This window comes from Arachis hypogaea, chromosome 11 (genome assembly GCF_003086295.3).
Source record: "Arachis hypogaea cultivar Tifrunner chromosome 11, arahy.Tifrunner.gnm2.J5K5, whole genome shotgun sequence".
NCBI lineage: Eukaryota > Viridiplantae > Streptophyta > Magnoliopsida > Fabales > Fabaceae > Arachis > Arachis hypogaea.
The window spans coordinates 64305110-64317204 of record NC_092046.1 but is presented as its reverse complement, the minus strand read 5'-3'; the positions used below and the strand labels follow the sequence as shown (position 1 = coordinate 64317204).

The 12095-nt window shown below is 39.3% G+C and overlaps 1 non-coding gene across 1 annotated transcript; it reads right to left on the bottom strand.

The window, feature by feature from the left end:
- Positions 1-252: 252 nt before the first annotated feature.
- Positions 253-360, bottom strand: LOC112724410 (small nucleolar RNA R71). Its single transcript, XR_003163574.1, has one exon. It is a non-coding gene; the product is annotated as a small nucleolar RNA R71 (small nucleolar RNA).
- Between the last annotated feature and the right edge of the window lie 11735 nt (positions 361-12095).

The window sequence follows — 12095 nt, the reverse complement described above, 5'->3', positions numbered from 1 at the left end:
CAACAGAATTGCAAGTTTCATGGACTTCCATTGGAAGATCCTCATCAGTTCCTAGCTAAATTCTTGCAAATATGTGACACTATCAAGACCAATGGGGTTGATCCTGAGGTCTACAGACTTATGCTTTTTCCTTTTGCTGTAAGAGACAGAGCTAGAACATGGTTGGACTCACAACATAAAGAAAGCCTGAACTCTTGGGAAAAGCTAGTCAATGCCTTCTTGGCAAAGTTCTTTCCACCTCAAAAATTGAGTAAGCTTAGAGTGGAAGTCCAAACCTTCAGACAGAAGGAAGGTGAATCCCTCTATGAAGCTTGGGAAAGATACAAGCAATTGATCAGAAGGTGCCCTTCTAACATGCTTTCAGAATGGAGTATCATAGGAATCTTCTATGATGGTCTGTCTGAACTGTCCAAGATGTCATTGGACAGCTCTGCTGGAGGATCTCTTCATCTGAAGAAGATGCCTACAGAAGCTCAGGAACTCATTGAAATGGTTGCAAATAACCAATTCATGTACACTTCTGAAAGGAATCCTGTGAATAATGGGACAACTCAGAAGAAAGGAGTTCTTGAGATTGATACTCTGAATGCCATATTGGCTCAGAATAAAATATTGACCCAACAAGTCAATATGATTTCTCAGAGTCTATTTGGAATGCAAGCAGCAACAAGCAGTACTAAGGAAGCTTCCCCTGAAGAAGAAGCTTATGATCCTAAGAACCCAGCAATGGAAGAGGTGAATTACATGGGAGAACCCTATGGAAACACCTACAATCCTTCATGGAGAAATCATCCAAATCTCTCATGAAAGGATCAACAGAGACCTCAACAAGGTTTCAACAACAATAATAGTAGAAAAAACAGGTTTAGTGTAAGACCCAGAACCTTTGAAAAGTCATTTTATGATTAATCCTCAAATCATATAGTTATTTATAGCCTTAATTTTAGAAATTATTTTAGTAAAGATAATTAAGGCAAGTTTTGATTTATTGAATTTGAGATAAGTTATGGTTATTATACAATTTTACAATTATTGGATTATTTTCTATATTTAAATCATATAGTTGGTAGTTGTGAAATAAAAAGGATTTTTATATAATTTTGGACTAAATAATTAATATTTTAGAATATTGATATTACTATTTTGGAAAATGAAGAAATTAAGTATATTATTTCTAACTTTTGGATTTGAACATTTTATTGAAAATAAAGTGTGAAATTGATGAGCAAATAGTATTTTTATACATTATTATTGTTGGATTAGAATTTAATTCTAATTACTATATTATCCCTATTTTTTAAGTGAAATTACTAATTTAACCCTAACCCTAATTTTCAAAATAAGGAAACCCTAACCTAGTAACCCGTTACCATGACCCGGTTCCCTCCACCCACGCTCAGCAGCAGCAGCTGCTGCCCTCTAACCTAAACACACACAGCCGCAGCCTTCCCCAATTCAACCAGCAGCAACAGCTGCGAAAATAGAAGAAAGAAAGAAAGAGAGAGGGAAGGGGAAAACAGATCCGTGGAGGAGAAGAAGGAGAGGAGGGGAGGAAAGAGACTGCGCTGCGCACTGGGCTTCCCCGTCATCGTGCCATCGCCTGGCCGAGGAGAGAGGAGACTGTCGCGCCACACTGCATCCCCACCGCCACGCGAGGAGCTTCCATGGCCACCGTTGTCAAGCTCGCAGGTGGAAGAAGCAGAGATGACGCGAGGAGAAGAGGGAGTCATCGCGCTCTGCCGCCGCGAGCCCCGTCGCACTCTGCGTCGCCGAGGGTTCCGTCCTTGTCAAAGCCGTCGCCCTCACTACGTCCTCGCCGATTTGCCGCCGTTGGGGTCGCACACAGGGGAAGTGTGAGAGGAAGTCGTCGTGGAGCCCGCTGCCGCCACCACTATAATCGTGCCGTCGCCTGAGATGAACCCGACGGGAGAGAAGGGGAAACCACCTGCGACGCTGCCGGAGCTCCCTTTTGCCGTCAGAAACTACCGCCGTCCAACCAGCTGCTGCAGTGGTTGTCGCCCGTTGTGAATGGCTGCAGGGGAAGCTGTTGTGGCCGCCGAAACCACACCGGAGTTTCTGCCCGTTTCTGTCGCCAGAGAACCTCGCTGCCGTCGCCGGAGAACTCTTCCGGTAAGGGTTTTATTTGAGGTTTCTGTCCTTTTTGAATTCCGAGGTTACTATAGTCACTGCCTATTGGTTTCAGTCGTCGTGATTGGAATTCGTTGCCGCTGTCACTTGAGGTGGCTGCTGGGCTGCCGTCGAGCCGGTTCGGAGACCACCGCTGTGTCGGTTCAGCCGTTCCTCCTTCGGTTCGGTAAGCGTTTTCGATTTGAAAGCCCTTTAGTTACTGTTCTGTTATCATACGCTGAGGTTTGTGGCGTTAGTTGCTATATGATTGAGTTTCGGTTGTTGTATGTTGTGATTAGAGTTGTTGAGACTGTTGCAAAAGTGGCTGGGAGCTGAGGTTTTAGTTCCCGTCAGTTCGAGTTGAGGTGAAAAGGACTCTGTGACGCGTTTGGGTTATGGTTATGCGTTTTGAGGTAGGGGCTTTTGTACAAACTAGTTTTATTTAAATTAGAAATTGTTATAAATAGATATGCTGTACAAAATGTATTTTTGGTGGTTATGTGAGTCTTATGAATTGTCTGGTTTTACCTTGAATGAATATGGTTGCCTGTTTTATTGTAACAATGTATGATTTTGATAAATTGGAGATTTCTGGATTGGTTGATTTGAATGATTTTTGATAATTTGAAAGTTGAGTTTTGTTTCATTGGAAATTGATTTGGTCTTGAACCTGTTAGAAAGAGTTGATGATTGGTTTTGTTGGGACCCGGAAAGGGTGGCAAAGTCCAAGTTTTAGGGGAGATGTTGCCGAAATTTCTAGAAAATCTGAGATTTTGATTGGAATTGTTATTTTGGAAAAGAATAAATTATGCTTTGACTTAAATGTTTGAGAAATAAATTATGTTTGAACTTGCCTTATTAGGAAAATCTCTATATTTTTGATGTAATTATTAAGAAAGGAATTATGCCTTAAAAATCAATTTAAATATGAAATTTTTTTATGTTTTGGAATTTGATTTACATAAACAGATTTTGGAGGGGTTTTAATGGATTTAAAATAAACCTGGTTTTCAATTAATCTATTTCACTTTACGACATTTAGGAAGAGCTTGAAGTATTTTCTGGAACTTTGATTTATTAAAATTGAAACACTTCCCGAGCCCTTGGAAACATATTTAAGAATGAAACTGAAATTGGTTTTGGCTTAAGTTTGGTTGGTCTTGAAATTGGTTCGGCATAATTAGAAACACGATTTGGTTTTGGGTTTAAACCCTATTCTATTTATTCAACTCAATAAGTTAAAGTTTCGGAGGTTTTCAAGGAATTTAAGAAATGAGTTAGGTTATTCTCCCCTGAAGTCTTGGGACTCTGCTGAGGAATCTTACGACCAAATCTTGATTTAGAAATGAATGATTGAGTCTTTCAAAGAGATTTTGAACTTGGCATGGTTTTGAGATTTTTGGAAGTGTTGGAAAGATGTGGAAAGTGGTTCCGTTTTGAAAAGTGATTCTTGGCTAGCTGTGATTTGACTACGTTTGTTATTTAAGAGTAAAGGGGCCAAGAATGATTTTGAAATATGGTATTGAGCCTGATTGATTGTGGATATCATCAAGATTGATGAGTTATTGTTTGGTAGGCGTAAGGGCAGGGTTCGTCCCGCTTATGCTGAGAGATTTGATAATTGACGAGATTGTTGATAAGTCACTTGCATCTGGCAAGGACGGTGGTTAATCCCGCTTGTCGAGGTTGCAGCGCCCGCGTAAGGACGGTGGTTAATCCCGCTTACGTGTAGATGTGAGGTCGGAGGCAAAGTATCCCGCTCACATCCTTTCGGATCACAAGAGTGTGCAGGCACTGACATCCTGGATCGTGTGGCGGGCACGTTATCCCAGAGGATTCCCATTTATACGTGACCGAAGGGCAACATTCCCATGGGAATGTGTCGGGTTGACAATTGAACCGACAATGTGATATCACAGCCAGTAGGATAGGCATTCATCATTTGCATCTATGTGATATTGTTTGGGTGTGCATATTGTATTTGGTTTGCCTATGTGAATACTTATGTTAACTACTAACTGTTATACTTGTTGTAATTGCTCTTGATTGTGCTTGAACCACATTAATTGTGATTGTGTTTGAATTGATTGGTTTGTGATGAGTTGGTTGCTGATCGAGCTGTTTGGGCCGGGGGCCGTGTTGGATTGGATGGGCTTGAGGCCATGATTGGTATATTGAGTCCTAGTTCTGTATAAAGTATCTGATCGGTTCAGTATAGACTTAATGAACCTATGCTTGAAACGGGATGATCATTTATACCGCGTAGGTAACTGCTTTCATGGTTGCGGTCTAGGAAAAACTTTTCAGACATTTTCTTTGAGAAAGGAAAAGGGTTTTGTTTTAGAATATTTGAGAAACTTAGCAAGTCTTCAAAAAGGAATTTTCTGGATTTCGAATGTGAACCTATGGTTTTTGGAAAGACTCATAAGACGAGCAATGATCACTAAACTCTAAGAAAGATTTTATCTTTACGTATCTTGTTATAGCAATTTCTGTAATTCTATAGTGAGAACAAGCGAGGACGACGTTCTCACTCCCCTACAGGTTATTCCTTTTCAGGATATGGAAGATGAAGCTTCAGGAGAGTTATGTTTATTTTCTGTTTATTCAGTCCTTTTGTATTACCGTAGCCATTGTTTTCCCTCGCCTTTATCTTTATTATGTTTGTAAGAGGGATAGGAAATTATGATATGTATATTTGTAAATTAGTGTGTGTGTGTGTGTGTGTGTGTGTATATATATCTTAAAGTTGTATCTGATTTTGCATGTACATGTATGTTTAGGTTTTCACAAAAAAAAAAGAGTTATCGAAAGGTTATGCGGTTTTAAGTTTTAAACAGGCTCATATTTTAGTCTTAAATATTATAAGAGTCGTGGTAATACTCGAACTATCAGAGTGGCGCAGCCGGAAGCGTGACATTTTGATAGTTAGGGTGTTACATTTGTGGTATCAGAGCAGTTCTTCCTGTAGAGCCTGAGGAATGGACCGACTATGCTTCAATTGCATACTCTGAGCTTTTGTCATGTATTAGGTCTTGTCTGATGACGAGAATTAAAGCTTTATGCACATGACGATCTATTGATTAACGCTGTTAGTCTTGCAATGCATGATTCTTGGTATTAAGTTTGGCCGGCTTAATACTAGTGAATTATGTATATGAAGGCACTAATGGGTTATCATAGATGATATACAAGTTTTGAGCAAAGCGAATCGCGGGTTTTGGGAACGTTAGGCACTATTTCTCGAGGCTATTCAGTTGTGTATCTTGGATTTTGCTCGAGTCGACCTGTTCTTTCATGTCCTAACTTGAAGTTCTTGTTTGCTACTCTTCTTGAAAAGTAGTTTGATGTTCCACTCTATTCCTCTATTCATATGTATTCTTGTTTGATCCTAAATGCATATGCTTGTTTGAAATCCTTGTTGTATCTGTCTTTCTCTGTTTGAGTTCTTCTTGATTCACATGTTCTTTGATACAGCTTTGAACTTATCTTATTGTGTTGTACATTATAACTCCTGAGTTCGAGTCTATTTTTAGAGAAATTGTTGATTCAGTTTTTCTCTCATTCGACAGTGATCACAGCCAATTTTGAGATTCTATACAAATTTGTTGTTGATTGGATATATACTTATCTACATATGTGGAACTTGAAGATTTCTTATACAGTTTAACAACTATTGATTTCTAATATCCCGCCTATATTTTACTGGTTTGTGGAACTGCATTTACCTTAAATTATAATTTGGCTTTCTAGTAATTTTACTATAGTTCCAATGCACATCTTCATTTGATTATGTATTTGGGTATTTTTCAATATTTTGAAAATAAAGGATTTATCACTTTTGTCCCGGTTGAGTTTCGTTTGATAAGCTTTACTTAACTTATTTTGAATTGAGTTTGATTTAGCATGTTATATGGTTTATGCCATTGTTGTTCTTTTGAAAGTGTTGGACTCGTAGCTTTCTTTCTATGAACGGACTAAATTCTCTATTAAACCTTCCATCTCTATGAATGTCATACTTGACCTTATTTTTAACTAAACTTTTACATTTTGTGGATATTACCATTGATCTTGGTTTTTCTTCTCTGGTGAATCTCATTCTTATATGAGTCAGTTTGATTCATTTCAAATTAGTGCATCGTTTATTCTCTCATTGTCTCTATAAGAGTTTTTAGTCAAAGGTTTATCCTTGAGGAACTACTGATGATTGGGTTGTCTTTTCCTATGACTTTGTATTCTTTGGATCAATTGAAAGATTGTTGATGACTCAAGCCTAGTGGATCTTGTTTGAACTATTTTGGTTTAAGATCTTTTCTTGTATGGTTTGATGCCTTTTCAAGTAAATCCTAATCTTCTTGAATATTGTTGTGAGATGGTGATTTCAAATATACTTTTAGAGTCTTGTTTTGAATTTTATAAAGCAGATTGGAGTCTCTTTGAAGAAGTTCCAAATCGAACTTTTTTAGTTGCTTGGTTATAATTGAAACCATTGTTCAATTTTTGACAAAAATTGTTTTAAAGTTGACATGCGCTATTTTAAATAAGGTTTTGAAAAGTTTCCTTGTTTAATGGAAACCTGTCCGTTTGTAACGCACCACTTGTTTCCTTACCAGATTGTAAGCAAAATTTTACCTCGGAATTTCTTTTCTAAAGAGAGTTTAACTTCCTCTTTTGTCCTCGCTATAAATGTTATACACGCTTGTTTGAATATGGGCTTTGGAAAATTTTGAACAAGCATTTGATTTCTCTTCCGAGTTTTATGATTGCTTTTGGTTAAGTTGTGCACCTAATTATCTTTTTAAAATATTTGAGGGAATATTTTAGCCTTTAGCCAAACTTGTGAGCACCTTGTTTTTAAAACTATACATGATCTACTTCAACTTGAAAGTGTATTAAAAGCAAAGTCACGTTTATACTTTTGTTACTCTCTTGAAGGATGTTTGTTGTTTAACTTCTCTTTCAGACTGCGAAATGATTTTTGCAAGTTTTCGATTCTTTTGAGAACAATGTATTCGAGAGTATTTTTAATCATGCTCTTGAGTTCAGTGAGCTTTATCTTGGGTTTGAAATCTTCACTACTGCAAACCTCATGCTTCTTTGACTCAGCTTGAATTTGTTTCAAAATAATGCACTGAATTTTCTTCTTATTGGTCCTATTGGATTTCTTTGATACAAGGGTTATCTTTGAAGTTGTCAATCAATTTATTTCTAGCAAACTTCATTGGTTGAGTGTCTTTGTTACCTGAATTGGATACAGTCTCTCGAGTCTATGAGTATTATTCTTGGCATGTGTCTCTCCTTTCTGAATCTTGTATCCTTCTGAATAGACTCGAGAATTATTTTGATATCACGTGCGACTTGTAGATGTAGTCACATGATGCGTCAGTTCTTTAAGACGTGATATGTGCATACGGAAGTTGAAACGGTAGGTGTACAACGATATGAGTTGTGGGTGTATTGTTCCCTGCGAACGGATTTGCGGTTGTCAGGCTTATGATCGAATATGGGGATTGTAAAGTGCTTGATGGAGTTGAAAAGTTGAAGCTTTGATGTTGAGATGAGATTATTGTGTGGATGTTGAGCACGTCGTTGTAACCTTATCCTGTTTTATGACCTTCAATGCCTTGCCTTACTATCACCTGTTTGACCCATGTCATCTTTTGCATTTGAGCCTATCTTGTAATGTTGCCTTGCAACCATACTCCTACCTTTGTATCTTTATGCATACAACCATCAAAGTATTTGAAAATCGTATATATGTTTATATTTTGAGATATATTTTTGCTTCTTCCTTAAATGTGTTCAAGAGTGAACTGTTATGAGATTTCTTTCATTTTGTATCAATTTTCGAGGGCAAAAATTTTTATAAGGTGGGTAGAATGTAAGACCCAGAACCTTTGAAAAGTCATTTTATGATTAATCCTCAAATCATATAGTTATTTATAGCCTTAATTTTAGAAATTATTTTAGTAAAGATAATTAAGGCAAGTTTTGATTTATTGAATTTGAGACAAGTTATGGTTATTATACAATTTTACAATTATTGGATTATTTTCTATATTTAAATTATATAGTTGGTAGTTGTGAAATAAAAAGGATTTTTATATAATTTTGGACTAAATAATTAATATTTTAGAATATTGATATTACTATTTTGGAAAATGAAGAAATTAAGTATATTATTTCTAACTTTTGGATTTGAACATTTTATTGAAAATAAAGCGTGAAATTGATGAGCAAATAGTATTTTTATACATTATTATTGTTGGATTAGAATTTAATTCTAATTACTATATTATCCCAATTTTTTAAGTGAAATTACCAATTTAACCCTAACCCTAATTTTCAAAATAAGGAAACCCTAACCCAGTAACCCGTTACCATGACCCAGTTCCCTCCACCCACGCTCAGCAGCAGCAGCTGCTGCCCTCTAACCTAAACACACACAGCCGCAGCCTTCCCCAATTCAACCAGCAGCAACAGCTGCGAAAATAGAAGAAAGAAAGAAAGAGAGAGGGAAGGGGGAAACGGATTCGTGGAGGAGAAGAAGGAGAGGAGGGGAGGAAAGAGACTGCGCCGCGCACTGGGCTTCTCCGCCATCGCGCCGTCGCCTGGCCGAGGAGAGAGGAGACCGCCGTGCCACACTGCCTCCCCACCGCCGCACGAGGAGCTTCCATGGCCACCGTTGTCAAGCTCGCAGGTGGAAGAAGCAGAGATGATGCGAGGAGAAGAAGGAGTCATCGCGCTCTGCCGCCGCGAGCCCCGTCGCACCCTGCGCCGTCGAGGGTTCCGTCCTTGTCAGAGCCGTTGCCCTCACTGCGTCCTCGCCGATTTGCCGCCGTTGGGGTCGGGCACAGGGGAAGCGCGAGAGGAAGTCGTCGTGGAGCCCGCTGCCGCCGCCACTGTAACCGTGCCGTCGCCTGAGATGAACCCGACGGGAGAGAAGGGGAAACCACCTGCGACGCTGCCGGAGCTCCCTTTTGCCGTCAGAAACTACCGCCGTCCAACCAGCTGCTGCAGTGGTTGTCGCTCGTTGTGAATGGCTGCAGGAGAAGCTGTTGTGGCCGCCAAAACCACACCGGAGTTTCTGCCCGTTTCTGTCGCCGCAGAACCTCGCTGTCGTCGCCGGAGAACTCTTCCGGTAAGGGTTTTATTTGAGGTTTCTGTCCTTTTTGAATTCCGAGGTTACTATAGTCACTGCCTATTGGTTTCAGTCGTCGTGATTGGAATTCGTCACTGCTGTCACTTGAGGTGGCTGCCGGGCTGCCACCGAGCCGGTTCGGAGACCACCGTTGTGTCACTTTTCCACCCAACCCCACCCATAATGGCCGAACCATGCCCCCCTCTCCACTCCTATATAAACCCATCTTCACTCCTTCACTTTCACACAACATACACACTGCCCATCCCCCTTGGCCGAAACACAAAGCCCCCTCCATCTCCTCTATTTCTTCTTCTTCTACTCTCTTCTTTCTTCTTTTGCTCGAGGACGAGCAACCTTCTAAGTTTGGTGTGGTAAAAGCTAAAGCTTTTTTTGTTTTTCCATAACCATTAATGGCACCAAAGGCCGGAGAAACCTCTAGAAAGAGGAAAGGGAAGGCAAAAGCTTCCACCTCCGAGTCATGGGAGATGGAGAGATTCCTCTCAAGGGTGCATCAAGACCACTTCTATGAAGTTGTGGCCAAGAAGAAGGTGATCCCCGAGGTCCCTTTTAAACTCAAAAAGGGGGAATATTCGGAGATCCGACATGAGATCCGAAGAAGAGGTTGGGAAGTTCTCACCAACCCCATTCAACAAGTCGGAATCTTAATGGTTCAAGAGTTCTATGACAATGCATGGATCACCAAGAACCATGATCAAAGTGTGAACCCGGACCCTAAGAACTGGCTTACAATGGTCCGAGGGAAATACTTGGATTTTAGTCCGGAAAACGTAAGGTTGGCATTCAACTTGCCCATGATGCAAGGAGATGCACACCCCTACACTAGAAGGGTCAACTTTGATCAAAGATTGGACCAAGTCCTCACAGACATCTGTGAAGAGGGCGCTCAATGGAAGAGAGATTCAAGAGGGAAGCCGGTTCAACTAAGAAGGCATGACCTCAAGCCCGTGGCTAGGGGATGGTTGGAGTTCATCCAACGCTCAATCATTCCTACTAGCAACCGATCTGAAGTTACTATAAACCGGGCTATCATGATTCATAGCATCATGATTAGAGAGGAAGTAGAAGTTCATGAGTTTATATCCCAAGAACTCTACAAGGTAGCGGACAAGTCCTTTACTGTGGCAAGGTTAGTCTTCCCTCATCTCATTTGTCACCTCTGCAATTCAGCTGGAATTGACATAGAGGAAGACATCCTCATTGATGAGGACAAGCCCATCACTAAGAAAAGGATGGAGCAAACAAGAGATCCCACTCATGGACAAGAGCATGAGGAGACTCCGCATCATGAAATCCCTGAGATGCCTCAAGGGATGCATTTTCCTCCACAAAACTATTGGGAGCAAATCAACACCTCTCTAGGAGAATTAAGCTCCAACATGGGACAACTAAGGATGGAGCACCAAGAGCATTCCATCCTCCTCCATGAAATTAGAGAAGACCAAAGAACCATGAAAGAGGAGCAACAAAGGCAAGGAAGAGACATTGAGGAGCTCAAGCACTTCATAAGATCTTCAAGAGGAAGAATAAGCCGCCATCACTAAGGTGGACCCGTTCTTTAATTTTCTTGTTCTTTATTTTCTGTTTTTCGAAAATTATGCCTTATGTTTATTTATATTTGTGTCTTTATTACATGATCATTAGTGTCTAAGTGTCTATGCCTTAAAGCTATGAAAATGAATCCATCACCTTTCTTAAATAAAAAATGTTTTTAATTGAAAAAGAAAAAGAAGTGCATGAATTTCAAATTTTAAAACAGTTTAATTATTTTGATGTGGTGGCAATACTATTGTTTTTCTGAATGAATGCTTGAACAGTGCATATTTTTTAATTTGATTGTTTATGAATGTTAAAATTATTGGCTCTTGAAAGAATGATAGGAAAAGGAGAAATGTTATCTGATGATCTGAAAAATCATAAAATTGATTCTTGAAGCAAGAAAAAGCAGTGAAAAGCTTGCAAAAAAAAAGAGAAAAGAAAAAAAGAAAGGAAAAAGAAAAGCAAGCAGAAAAAGCCAATACCCCTTTAAACCAAAAGGCAAGGGTGATAAAAAGGATCCAAGGCTTTGAGCATCAGTGGATAGGAGGGCCCACAAGAATAAAATCCTGGCCTAAGCGGCTAAACCAAGCTGTCCCTAACCATGTGCTTGTGGCGTAAAGGTGTCAAGTGAAAACTTGAGACTGAGCGGTTAAAGTCGTGGTCCAAAAGCAAAAAGAGTGTGCTTAAGAGCTCTGGACACCTCTAATTGGGGACTCTAGCAAAGCTGAGTCACAATCTGAAAAGGTTCACCCAGTTATGTGTCTGTGGCATTTATGTATCCGGTGGTAATACTGGAAAACAAAATGCTTTGGGTCACGGCCAAGACTCATAAAGTAGCTGTGTTCAAGAATCAACATACTTAACTAGGAGAATCAATAACACTATCTGGATTCTGAGTTCCTATAGAAGCCAATCATTCTGAACTTCAAAGGATAAAGTGAGATGCCAAAACTACTCAGAAGCAAAAAGCTAATAGCCCCGCTCATCTAATTAATATTGATCTTCATAGATGTTTTTGGAATTCATTGTATATTCTCTTCTTTTTTATCCTATTTGATTTTTAGTTGCTTGGGGACAAGCAACAATTTAAGTTTGGTGTTGTGATGAGCGGATAATTTATACGCTTTTTGGCATTGTTTTTAGTATGTTTTTAGTATATTTTAATTAGTTTTTATTATATTTTTATTAGTTTTTAAATAAAAATCACTCTTCTGGACTTTACTATGAGTTTGTGTGTTTTTCTGTGATTTCAGGTATTTTCTGGCTG